General features: G+C 44.4%; 1 long non-coding RNA gene and 3 other non-coding genes across 6 annotated transcripts in view; 2 read left to right on the top strand and 2 right to left on the bottom strand.

Moving 5' to 3' along the window:
• LOC133494396 (uncharacterized) overlaps positions 1–13,497 on the top strand; it is a 322,682-nt gene that overhangs the window by 266,634 nt on the left and 42,551 nt on the right. The gene's annotated exons all lie outside the window — the stretch shown is intronic.
• Positions 4,120–4,191, bottom strand: trnat-cgu (transfer RNA threonine (anticodon CGU)). Its single transcript has one exon. It is a non-coding gene; the product is annotated as a tRNA-Thr (tRNA).
• Positions 11,250–11,322, top strand: trnav-cac (transfer RNA valine (anticodon CAC)). Its single transcript has one exon. It is a non-coding gene; the product is annotated as a tRNA-Val (tRNA).
• On the bottom strand, positions 12,467–12,538 carry trnam-cau (transfer RNA methionine (anticodon CAU)). Its single transcript has one exon. It is a non-coding gene; the product is annotated as a tRNA-Met (tRNA).

Raw genomic sequence — 13,497 nt, 5'->3', positions numbered from 1 at the left:
GAGTTATTTTTTACCAAACTGCAGTTTGGGGAGAGCTTCGGGGGAGAAGAACATATCCTCCACACCCGCACGTATGACTCTCTCCGAGCCCCTCCAAAACCACACATTTTATTGAGCTTCACACATAGGGTGGGGGAGAACAGGTTTCACAAGACAAGTAAAGTTGTTATACAGAGACAGTTAATCTTCTCAAGGCCGGGTGTCCTCTGATTAGACACAGTTCTTCCTGTTACAAAAACCCACAAGAATGCAGCTATCATAAATTTGCAGTCACCTTGAGCTCTAAACTTCCCATAGACAAACGCACACACATGCATCCCGCCAGCAACAGAGTCCTTAAAAGAGACACATGAGGTGATACATTTCACAGGCCTCTGTGAAATGTGTAAGCTTATCTTACAAGAAGCTAAACCAGAAAAATATAATCAAAACAAATAACTTTTTTTTTTAAAACTTTGCAGAGAAACACTGTTAATAAAAGACAAATTGTAAATCAATTCAAATTTGTCAGTTGTCCTTCTAATGTCGATATTGCAATGATGATCGGACTCGCGACCCGTTTCCTGAGTGGATGAAGTGTTCATATTTGACCTTATGGCACCAGATATACTTTCGTTGAGTACATGACTCCAGTCCAGGTAGGGTCTAAGGCGCCAGACTCAAGGGCTCAGCTCCTTCCGGTTAACGGGTATTCTGGTCTCCAAATGGAGGCGTGGGTTAAAATCCCACTTCTGACACATAATTTATTCTTTTTTTACCTTTTAAGAATTATTTCTGGTACATATGGGAGCATTTCAATCCATTTTAGCGTCTTTCACACCACAAAAGGGAACCTTCAATTCATGTGATTTGCTTTCGCAGTAACAATGTAACATTTGGGAGTACCAGTACATTTGTAACTTTATTGAGGGATTATTTTGGCATAGAATTAACCCTTTAAAAGCTGAGCCTCAGAATGAATCGCCCCGTGGGGATCCTGGTGCTTGGCGTCCGGGTTGTCCTCCTGATGAGTCCACCCGGACCCCTCGCGTTAACTGGGGTTGGGGGTGGGGGGTGGGGGGGGTTGCCCATCTCCGGGCCCTCTTCCACCCGCCCCTGGATTTGTTAATTCTTGTCTCTGTGTTTCTTTCGTTTAGGCACGTCTGTCGGCCGTGCCTTGGGGGGGGGGGGGGGGGTACTATCATGATCCTGCCGCTCCAGCCCGGGCTGTGCGGGTGCCCGCACGGTCACGCTAATTGGGAGGCACACACCTCCCTGATCGTCAACCCGTGTGTACCGACCACCGCCTGTTCTCCGACCGAACCCGTAAACCTGACGCCTTTGACACTTCTGCCTTCCTTGATCGATCTCTCATGTACCGACTCCTGCCTGCCCGCTGACCTGCCCTCTTCGCAACTACCGCTGCTGCACCTGACTGCCTGCCCAATCCCCGACCGTGGAACAATAAACGTTTTTCCCGAACTACCTTGCGTCTCCCGACTCCTGCATTTGGGTCCGACCTCCGTTCCAATGGGTCGTGACAACGTCTGCTTTTGTCCAGTTGTCCAAGTTGTCCAGTTGTTAAAAGAATGACGTGGAAAGATATTTCCAGGGAAGGCATGCTACATCTTCAGCAGAGTTGGGAGTGAAAAAGTCGCTCGACAGAAAGCCCAACTTGCTCAAAGGCAAAATGGAGCAAAATTGAAAGCCTCCCACCACCGCATAAAACTTTTTGAAACATGGAATGCTCATCCTGACAATTATAGGAACTTGAAGAAAATGTGTTTGGAGTAAATTGGCCCTCTTGGATCAACATACATGTGCAAGCAGATATTCTCAATGAACCTCCATCCATCATCCATTTTCTTCCCGGCTTATCCTCCCGAGGTTCGCGGGGAGTGCTGGAGCCTATCCGAGTTGTCAACAGGCAGGAGGAAGGTACACCCATAACTGGTTTGCCAGCCAATCACAGGGCACATGGAGACATACAAGAGTTGCACTCACAATCACACCTACGGGACTTAGTGTCCATTAATGTTGCATGGTTTTGGAACGTGGGAGGAAACCGAGTGCCGGAGAAAACTCACACAGGCACGGTGAGAACAATCAAACTCCACTCAGGTGGGTTTGTGGTTGGAACCGGGATCTCAGTACTGTGAGGCCAACAGCTGGGAGAGGCTCCAGCACTCCGACGAGCCCCATGAGATAAGCGGCTCAGAAAACGGATAGATTGGTGGATGGATTCGGCAATGCAGGAAAGCAAGGCAATTTTCTGGTCCTCCTAACAGACAGGATGAGAGAAAAGGTTTCAGTGTGGTTGAGGTTATGTTTGACAACTACAAAAGGTCCCCATTTGGAAAATTGGGTGATGGGCTTTTTTTTTTGCCACAAAGCACTCCAAGTAACCAAGTCCCCAATAGGGATCAAAACCTGGCTTCTGCGTGACCGCAGAGACACTGTCCACTATGCTAATGAGGAGACAGTCAGCAATGCCCCACATGCGGGACTCGGTCAAAAGCTTTTTCAAAGTCGTCTCCCGTCTGGAGGCTAACCCTCACCCCGACTCGTCGTTCTGAAAAACAAAGAAAAATATTTGGAGTTGACATTCTTTTACTGATCCAAAACACCTGAGAACAGAATTTCAGGATCTGGCCCCAGAGCCAAACTTTTTTGACATGCCTGCGATAAACTGAGACAAGTCCCCCCAACTATTATTAGTTTTTTTTAATAGCTCGAACCACACTGACCAGAGACGATGATGGTGTCATGGTAAACACTCCTGTCTTTGGTGTGGGCAGCATGGGATCGATTCCTGCTCAGCGATGGTGTTGATATCGGCCCTCTGACTGACGAATGACCAGTTTAGGGTGTAATCAGCCTTTTCCCCGAAGCTAGCTGGAATAGGCTCCAGCTTTCCTGCAAACCTTGTGAGAATAAGCGGCTTGGATAATGATAGGACCACAGCGAGCTTGAAATTTGGAACCCACAAAGCACTGTCCTTTGCTGGCTTTTGATCTACTAACATCCTAACAAAGCCACGGAAGTGTTTATGTGGAGACGTCCCTGGGTGGGCTCGAACTACCAACCTCTCATTCAACAGCCTACCGCACACAATAAGTGGAGTACAAAAAATTTGCACCTCTCTCAGAAAGACTCATGAACAAGAGGAAGTATCCCTTCCGCCATACACAAGTGTGTCTGCAAAATAAGATATGCAGTCCAACTTCCTGTGTTTTCAGATCTTCCATAACAATTGACATTGGCAATTGAAATTTTCAACGTGACGATGAACATTTTTCAACACACAAATTCCTTATAACATTAATAACATCGAAAAGAATGAAAAAGGATTAAGGATAGAGAAAGTGCCGTCTTCCGAAATAAAGTGCGCTTTCACGTCCTGTTCCTAATATCGTGCAAAAACATCACACCATTACATCAGTTTTCAATTTAATTAAATGACAGTTTCTCTAATTTAAACTATATCAATTGATTTCACTGAGTAATGTGGGTTGTCTGAATGATTGTATCTGATAGAATATTTAATGTCTTTTTAAACCAGAGATTTCATCCATTTTTGTTTTTGGTAGTTTTAAATGGTTCTGTCAAATATATACTCTCTCACATGTGCCAAGGATGTCATGATTTACTGATATTATGTGTAAGTTTGTGAACAATATTATAACAACCCATATTCCTAACTCATAAAAACAAAAAGGGATCAATCTTTGTATCTGAAAAGACAATCAAATATTCAGACAACACACATTACAAAGTGATATTAATTGATATGGTTTCTTAAATCAGAGAACCTGTCCTTGTATAAATTTAATACTGACACCATCGAGCGTTGACCAGAGCCCAACGTTTTAAACACCCGACTTCATCCGGAATACAATTCTGTTTCGGACCGGCCCTGGTACTCGTACCAGGCCATGTGCATGGATGACTAACTGTATATGGGGATATTTTCAGTGAGTACGGTCATACAACGGTGTCAGCCTTGAGTAGGCTTCCAGATGTTCTTGGGGAGCAGATCCACATCCATCGATCTTCGGAACACATTCGGTGCCTTCAGTCGTCCCAAAAGCCGAGCATGGCACTGATCATAAGAGATCGAATCACTACAGCATTTTTCAAAGGTACAGATGGGGGTTGAACCCATGCTCATAAGTTTACGAGACTGAAGCCTTACCACTTGGCCACTGCACCTGGTAAATGTTGGTACGACACTTGATCTTAGCCAAAAGGCCAAGAAAGAAGACCAGCCAACAAGCCAAAGTTGCAGATGTACGTTCTGATTTATGATCTAAATTAACGAGTCACATATGGAAACACCAAAAAGCAATGATGTATTATTTAGAACAGGTGTCAGCAACCCAAAGGCGAAATAGCCATATTGAACCAAAAATACACGAAACAAACCTGTCTGGCGGCGGCGGGCTGGTGGTTCAGTGAGTGAAGCGTTGGCCTCAGCAGTTCTGAGGTCTCAAGTTCAATCCCCAACCCACCATTATGGCGTTTGCATGTTCTCACTGTCCCTTTGTGGGTTTCCTCCCACATTCCAAAAACATGCAATATAAATTGGACACTCTAAATTGCCCCTCTGTGTGGTTGTGAGTGTGACTGTTTGTCTCTTGGTGCCCTGCGGTTGGCTGGCAATCAGTTGAGGGTGTACCCTGCCTCCTGCCTGTGGACAACTGGGAAAGGCTCCAGTACTCCCTGTGAACCTCATCATGACAAGTGGCAAAGAAAATGTTAAAAGCCACTCACAATTACACCGAGGGGCAAATTAGGGTGTCCAATTCACGTTGCATATTTTTGGGATGTAGGAGGAAACCAGAGTATCCTGAGAAAACCCCGACAGCACAGGGAGAACATTCAAACTCCTCACGGTCGGGACGGGATTGAACACTGGTCCTCAGAAGTATGAGGCAATACTTTTACCAGCTGAGCTACCATGCCACCTGGTAAACTTACAACTGATTTTAATTTAACAACGGAAAGGAGGATTTTTTTTTTTTCCAGTTGGAAGGAATTCTTGACTTGAGAAATGGCCACAACAGTTTGGCCAAGCAGAATGCAGCTTTGGTGGTTGATAGGAAAGAACTTGAACTCTAGTGGAGGAATTCAGTGAGGCCATGGAAAACGGCTTCAATATGGATTTGAGGAAATTCTGGTCCACCATATGGCGTCTCAGGTGAGGGAAGCCTGCACTGTCAACATTGTTTAAAGCTTGGATGGGGCATTGCAAACCTCGACTCAGGATATTATGAGTCAGTGGGGAGAATACTTTGAAGACCTACTCAATTCCTCTGTCACGCCTTCCCACGAGGAAACAGAATCTGGGTTCTCTGAGGCGGGCTCTCCAATCTCTGTGTTTGAGGTCACCGAGGTGGTTAAAAGATTCCCAGTGGCACGGAATTCCTAAACGCTCTGGAAGTTTTGGGGTGTCTTGGTTGACACCTCCCCAACATTGCACAGACATCAAGAAAAGCGGTTTCTGATTGGATAGACATACTTGTAATCAGTAAGTTGACCATTAATACATTGTACCAGTACAGAGTAAAAATCCTATTGTTATATTGATGATACCGCCAGTGTAAATGCCAACAGGCTTGTCAACGACGTGATGTTCTGCAAAAAGTAGGAGGTTTGTTTTGATTTTTTTTGGAGGGACAGAAATGCAATATTGGTCAAATGATTTGACAACATTGGCATAAAGTGCAACTATAAAGTTGGCCAATTCATTAACTTTGAAGAAGAGACAGAATATCTGTGTTGACGAACTTCGGACATGCCGCGGATGGGTTCAAACCACGAGCCCTCCTGTTAACAGCCAAACACACCAACCAATTTCCCACAAAGACGTGCTCCATCCTCCCAGGCTTTTGGGATTTTTGAGCTTTCAAACATCTTTCCAAACGCAAGGAAAATGCCGTCAGGTTTATGAACGACCAATGTCTGTAAGGTGGGAGGTTCGTTGAGTTTGAAGGAAGATTGCAATATTGTCAAAATGATATGACAAAATTGGACATTCAGTGTATCTGTAACGTCCATGCATGAATGTGAAGAAGTACCGTAAGCCTTGATGTTAATTCTGGGAGAATTATCAGTGTCATCCAAACTATCGGAGAACCAAAATGAACATGCAAAAAAACTTTCATCCCCCACAAACCCCCAGCCCACTGGAGCAAAGCCCACACATAAAACCAATTTCCCTTCTAGTGCCTAAAATGACATTTTAAGGCTCGACAGGACAAGGTGAAGGCTGACTTGAATGTTGGAGTCCATTTCACACAAACAAAGGGAAGTTTTCGAACCACGGTCCGCTTTCTGGCTCAGTTGGTATGGTTTGTTTTCGGGTTGTAAAATTTAACAGTAAGTGAGTCAGTGATTAGAGCAACTGTCTTGTTAACGCAGGGATTGTAGGGTTTGAAAAACCCCATGAATCGAATATTGGTATGAACGACCCCAACCCAAGAGTTAAACGATTGAAAAAGTCCCATACCCCCCCCTAACTGTCACGTCCCATCGGAACGAGAGGTATGACCCAATCAGGACACTCGGAAACGCAAGGTAGTTCAAGAGGACACGTTATTATATGCCGGGTCAGGGATCGAGGCAGGCAGCCTGTGCAAGCAGCGGTAGTTGTGACTTCGGTCTAATAGAACGAATATCGGACAGGCAGGAGTCGGTAAACACGGGAAACAATCAACGCAGGCAGAAGTATCAAGGAGTCAGGCTTACACGGTTGGTCGGAAGAACCGACGAAGTTTGGTACACACAGGTTCCATCAGAATACGAAAGTGCTTGGAAACGGACATAATCTGAACGAACTGGCGAGGACCAGTCGTCACCGGGTCCTATATATACTGGGGTGATCAGCCGCATGAGGCACAGGTGGTGGCCTCCAATCAGCGCACGCACAGCTCGTGCTGAAGCGCAGGACATGACACTACTTCTGAGAACAAAGATCCCCTCTGACATTAAACCAGATCGCTTGCCATTCAATAGCTTTTTAATCAGAGATCCTTGTATGTTTTATTTTTTCAAATCATTCCCTTTTTAGTGTTTTCAATGATAAACTTAAAGTCAAATATTAGAGCCCAAAGTGTTTTTATTCTTTCTTCCCCACTTTTAGTCGCGATGTGTTTTTAATGCAAAGAATTGGCTTTACACTTTTTAAAATTCTCCCACAGTGGGAGGATATGTGGCCACTCCCGTCACTTTGGAGTGGGCTCAAATGAAAAAATAAATGATGGAGTTGCGATTTTATAATAACACCCATTTAAGGATGAGGGTAGACAGTGGGAAAGAGCGCTTGACGTGTAATGATCTTTTTCCTGACTTGCAGACATATGGGACACTCATTGGTGTCTCTCCCATTGACTGTGTTTTAATACCAATGTGTGAAACCAAACTTGAAGAACATCTGCATAGGAGTCTGACAAATTCCGGGCATTGTGTTATAGTGGTTAGCATAGCTGCCTTCCCAAGCAGTTGACCTGGGTTCACTTCCCAGCCCACTGCCTTACTTTACCAAAATTTCACCTTTGTATGAAGTGAAGATTTTCCGGCAGTGATCCATTGCATCTGGCCACCCCTGCGTCAGCGCTCCATAAACTTTGGGTGATTGTCAATGGTTCAACAGTCCCTTTCTAATCGTGGATAGACACATGATGTGGGGTTTCTCTTCACCACCTTGCTACAAGCACACAATACGCATTCATACACTGTAAAAGCTGCAAACAGAAAATCAGTGTAATAGCGATTCCGCAGAAGTGAACTCGTTTTAGCAAATGAACCCTGTATTTGGAACATGCATGGTTTGTTCAAAGAATCACAAAACTGCAGAACATTATCTTGAACACTATTTACAAATATAAGTTATATACAGTAAAGACTAAAGAGTCGCTGAAACATATAATGTGAACGAACGTAAGCGAGAAGAGAATTTAAGAATGAAGCACAGCTGAACTCGATATATTGAAGGAGAAACATGAACAAAAGCAAGAGAGAGAGAATCAGCTTCATTGGCCAAGTGTGTAAAAACACAAAGAATTTTTCTCCGGCAGTCGGTCCTGCCCTGGTACCACATCCAGACCAAAGAACAATAAAGCAACAAGAACAAGGTCCACGTTGGCTAGGCCATCAATCAAAGCGCTGAGGTGAGTTTTCGAGCGACTGTGGACAAGAACATTCAAACACAAAGCAGCTTCTTTCACTGTTGATTCAAAACAAAGTACACACATGGAGAATACATTGTATATTTACTCATATATACACTACGCATACCGCTTATCCTCACGAGGGTCACGGGGAGCGCTGGAGCCTATCCCAGCTGTCAACGGGCAGGAGGCGGGGTACACCCTGAACTGGTTGCCAGCCAATCACAGTCACACCTAGTCACACTCACAATCACACCTAGGGGCAATTTAGTTCATTTTTTTTTTCATTTTTAGTTAATTCAGTCTGTGCAGGATATCTGCAATAGATATCCTCCAGATGAGCGCACTTCAGATGCACATGCAGCATACATTAAAACAATCCCCCACTTCCATAGAAGCGTGTGGAGCTGCTTGAATGACCCTGAGTGCCAGAACTTTGTCCAAGTGGCGAGGGACTGGAGAAAGAGACCCCCTTTGTTGCTGGAAAAAAATGTCAGACGTGTGTTTATTCGGGGAATTCCAATGTCTTGTGTGAGTGCCTGCACACACTTCCAGGTAGCGAAGTGTCCGGCAACACCTGTCCATCGGAGCATGCATTGCGCTCATTTAACCAACCCAGTGCACGCGTCAGTGCGCGTACCACTTCAAAGAGATTGTACTGCATAATTTCGAATGCAAATGATTGTATCTAGATGAAAATATATGTTAAACTGTACCAGAAAATATGTATCCTGTTTGATGTGTTTTTGAATTAAAGGCAGTGAACTTTGACCTCGTTTCCACCACCTGAAAAACGACTCCTTTTGGGGGCGGAGCCTCTGACGTCAGTCAAGGTGGACTGGTGGTGCGTTTTACATGAGCACGGAGACTCTTTGGTTTCGAGAATTCCTTCGAGATTGTAAGGTAAAACCAATCCATAACAATGTTGATCACGTGTGTGGTTCAGTTTTGTAGCAATTCCAACAATTCTGAACACAGTGTGCAATATTTTCCCAAAGACCCAAGCCTCAGAAGACAGTGGGGAAGCTTTGTGCAAACGAAGAGGGCTCATTTTTCCAAACCCGGTCAACACTGTCACATGCAGTGAACATTTCGCCTGAACCTGGAGACGCTTCGATTAGCTCCCCACACACACACACAAAGGACCAAAAATGCAAAGAGCTTCTGTTAAGGGAGAAGTTGCGGAGGCGGTGTGGAGTTCGCAAGTTCTCTCCGTGCCTGCGTGGGTTTCCTCCCATGTCCCAAAAACAATAATTGGACACTCGAAATTGTCCCGTCGGTGTGATTGTGAGTGCGACTGTTGTTTGTCTCGATGTGCCCTGCGATTGGCTGGCCACCAGTTCTGTGTGTACCCTGCCTCCTGCCCGTTGACAGCTGGGATAGCCCCCAGCACCCCCCGCTACCCTCGTGAGGATAAGTGGCAAAGAAAATGGATGGATTGACTTGTCAGGGGGTGACATTGCAGGTTACTCATCGTACATTAGTAGGAAACATTACTTTGGGAAATTTCAAAGCTATTTGGTGGGTCTGTGGGGATAAGGCAGAAATATTTTTGCCTGATGAATGGAATGGTTGTTGCTGTGCAGCAATAACAACAACAACTCAAAGTTATGATGCGAGGCCATTTGATGATGGCAACCCTAAGATGACATTGTTTATTCATAATGCCAAATACACTCTTTCATTAATTGATGGTAAAATAAACATCCATTCATCCATCCATTCTCTGAGGCACTTACAGTATCCTGATGAGGGTTGAAAAAGTGCAAGAGCCAATCCCAGTAGTTCGTGAGGAGGAGGAGGCATGCTCCACCCTGAACAGGTTGCTAATCAATCGCAGGACACATGGAGACAGACATCAGTCACACTCACAATCACACTTTGGGGCAATTTAAGGTATCCAATTTATGCATGTTTTGGGGATGTGTGAGGAATCCAGAGTGAACGGAGAAAACCCACACAGGTACGCATGCAAATCACAGGGAGGTGTGTATACAGCTACTAAAAAAAAAATAGTTTGGGGCGGACCACGTAATCGGTCTCTCTCATAACGTCGCAAAAGATCCGCGTATGAAATGTGTCGATGCGCACGTCGCCCAGCCAACAATGTCTCACTCAGCCTGCAAAAGAGCTCGACTCCACCTCCTCCTTATGTAGCACGGCGGGTCGAAACTCAGCCACACCGGCTGAGGCGCGGCGTTCGGCGGTCACATCTTTCGCGAAGGCTGCTCGTCGGGCTTTGCGACGGGGGCAGCTCTGAAGAACCCAGCCGAGAATGCGTTACTCAGTCGCGTGCGAGCATGAAGCGCACCTTGTGCTGTAAATACGCTCGTGTTGAAAATGAAATCGGAAAGAAAAAGAAATACGTATATTCCTGGCAGCACACATTCAAATGATGATTTTGTGCATTATTATTGGCTTGAGCTTTTCTTCACTGTCCTTTATGCCAGAAATAGCTTTGGGTTTGCGCTCTTCGGACTCCAGCAAAACGATCCTCAGCATTTTTCTGAAGTTGTTTAACTTCTTCAGAAATAAAGTCATCCTTGCATTTGAAAACAAGAGATCGTTTTCTACATTGTGAATGTACAGAAAATCCGCTAACAGTGATATTTGTACGGGGGGTGAAGGGGAAATGTGACGAAGGGTTTGTGTTTATTTCTTCTCACAAATATGGATTACTCCGAATAAAAACAAGTTACGACAAAAGCATCGTTGTTACAAACCTTTTCGGAGTGCAAATTATCCCGGATGATGCCAAACATGTATCTGTTCACCAATGTTAAAAACATTTTATTTTTTTGTCGCTGCTCTCATCCAGTTTTGTTGGCCACCAGAAGTGCAACATCTCGTGAAATCTCACAAACGATTTTCCACTCCCATTTAGAAGATATTTGTTTGTGAGTGTCTCTGTGTGAGAGAGAGGGAGTTTGTGTTTGTGTGTGAACGTGAAAGTGGGTGAGACTGTTTTTGAGAGAATGTGAAAGTGAGCGAGAGATCGTGTGAATGTGAGTTAATGAGTTAAGTGTAAATGTGAGTTTGTCCGTATAGGTGAGAGCAAGAGAGGAAGCAAAAAAGTGTGAGAGAACATGGATGACAACAGTTTCCATAGTGTAGTGGTTATCACATTCGCCTCACACGCGAAAGGTCCCTGGTTCGAGACCGGGTGGAAACAGGTATGGTTTTGTTGCTTGCTTCTCGGGGAGCTGTTTGGTTTGGTGGTCACATCGTAAATTTTGAGCAAAGTGGAAGTCATCATAGTTAAGCGATGGAGATGTGTACCACACCTGTGACTGCTCCTTGTTTCAAAATTGAGTCTGAGCAAGACTCAAACAAAATCAAAATGTTTGGGGGATTCCAGCAGGACATGCGATCCAACACGACATCATACTTCTCACACTGACCAAGATGATAACAGCGTTTCAAATCACTGGGCTTCAGGAAGAGCAACACAAGATCCAAAGCCTGAGCATCATTTGCACATTGCTAACCATTCCAAGCTAACTTCACTTCATTGGTGAAAAGGAACACATTGAGATTTCCTACTTGTGCCATCCATCCATTTTCTGAGCCGCTTATCCTCACAAGGGGCCGCAAGTGCTGCAGACTATCCCAGCTCCCATCAGGCAGGGGGCAGGGTACACCCTGAACTGGTTGCCAGCCAATCAGGGCAGGGCACATGGAGACAGACAACAGTCGCACTCACGATCACACCTGACAACAATTTAGAGTCTCCAATGAACGCTTGAATGTTTTTGGGATTTTCATACAGGCAGGGCCCAGGATTTGAATCCCGTTCCTCGACAGCTGCACCACCGTTGTTTGAATAGTACCAACAAAATATAAACTGAAAATGTGCATTAATCTGGTGAATGACATTGGTTTGGTATTATTTTGAACACGAGTGTATATTAGTTGCATCCCGATGGTTCAAAATTGGATTGTGAGGAGATGAAAGTGACGCTCTTCAGGTTGGAATCAATTTAATTTCTTACAACCAAATAATGTTTGGTGCAATGTTGAGCAGATGTATAATGTGTTCAATATTTAATTGTATTTTTAATCTTTAAATGGGATGAACATTAACAATTGCTTGTAGGCGTGGTGTTTGCTCTGCACCCTTGGTGGAATATGTTGAGAGATTTGCATGTTCGACACGATGACATGCAGACCAGTGACCCTGTCCAGACTGGAAACTTTGGCAGTAAAACACACACGTGTATGTCTGCAGTCAAACGATTATTGAGGAAGTGGTACTCAGTCAATGAGGAGCGAAGTTCTTGTTTCTCACTGAAGAACTACTACAAATTACAGCCTGTTAGCAGAGGATGGTTTCGATCCATCGACCTCTGGGTTATGGGCCCAGCACGCTTCCGCTGCGCCACTCTGCTGTACAGACCATGTTTTTGTATGTAGTTTCATACCCGTCTGAAAAGAATATGGCTGAGCTGTTTCATGGCTGCATCAGACTCCAAGACACGTTTGGTATTTGTTCACTTTTATGATCATTGGTATTTATCTGGTCAAATCAAAGTGCTGATCTGTACTGGCGCCTTTCTGAAGACTTAGACGGTGATTTTGAATTGACAGATCATTGAAAAGCGGATTTTTTTCCCAAATGGAAGTGAATTGAGGGAATGAAAACACAAGTCTTTATTGCACAATAATTATCACGATCAGAAAGACTTTAAAAAGTAGCAATTATTGAATACGTTTAAAAGCCTAATGCCACCACGATGATGGAACATTCTGGATTGAAGCCTGATGAACGCAGCAATCCTGCTCACAGCAATCAGTCAATAAGTCAAACGCAACAATGCAGATACAAATGTGACAGCCTCCAGTATATGATGCACGTGTAACATAAAGTATATCTTTACTTATTACTGTCATCGATGTGGCCATTGAACATGCTGACAACACCTGTAGCGTCTAACCCTAACCCTGTTAACCGAGAGGTTGGTGGTTCGAGCGAAATTGTCCGATTTACCAGCTGGTTTCTCACTCGCATTCTTCGCGAATAGTGAAATATCGTTGAAAAGCAGACAGCAGGGCTTCAAGTATTTCAGCGAGGGGTATTTCAATGGTATTTCACGCATATCGAACGGAGAGAAGAAGAAACCATTGATATTAGCGCGAGATCTTTCCGGAGTCAGAGGAAGACCGAGAAGCCACATAATATAATATATTATAACCCAAAGACGAATTCGTCATTGACAGTTTCCTATTTTCGTGTTACCTATTACACTTGTGTGCAGAATCTGTATAGTCGTTTGTGAACCGCCGTATGAAGGAAAAAAGGGCGAGGCTTGATTTGCGAGTTGTTTTTCTCGTCTTCTTTGTGTAATGT

Source organism: Syngnathoides biaculeatus, chromosome 21 (assembly GCF_019802595.1).
Source record: "Syngnathoides biaculeatus isolate LvHL_M chromosome 21, ASM1980259v1, whole genome shotgun sequence".
In the NCBI taxonomy this organism is placed as follows: domain Eukaryota; kingdom Metazoa; phylum Chordata; class Actinopteri; order Syngnathiformes; family Syngnathidae; genus Syngnathoides; species Syngnathoides biaculeatus.
Note: the sequence above shows the minus strand (reverse complement) of the source record. Positions and strands in the feature narration are given on the sequence as shown.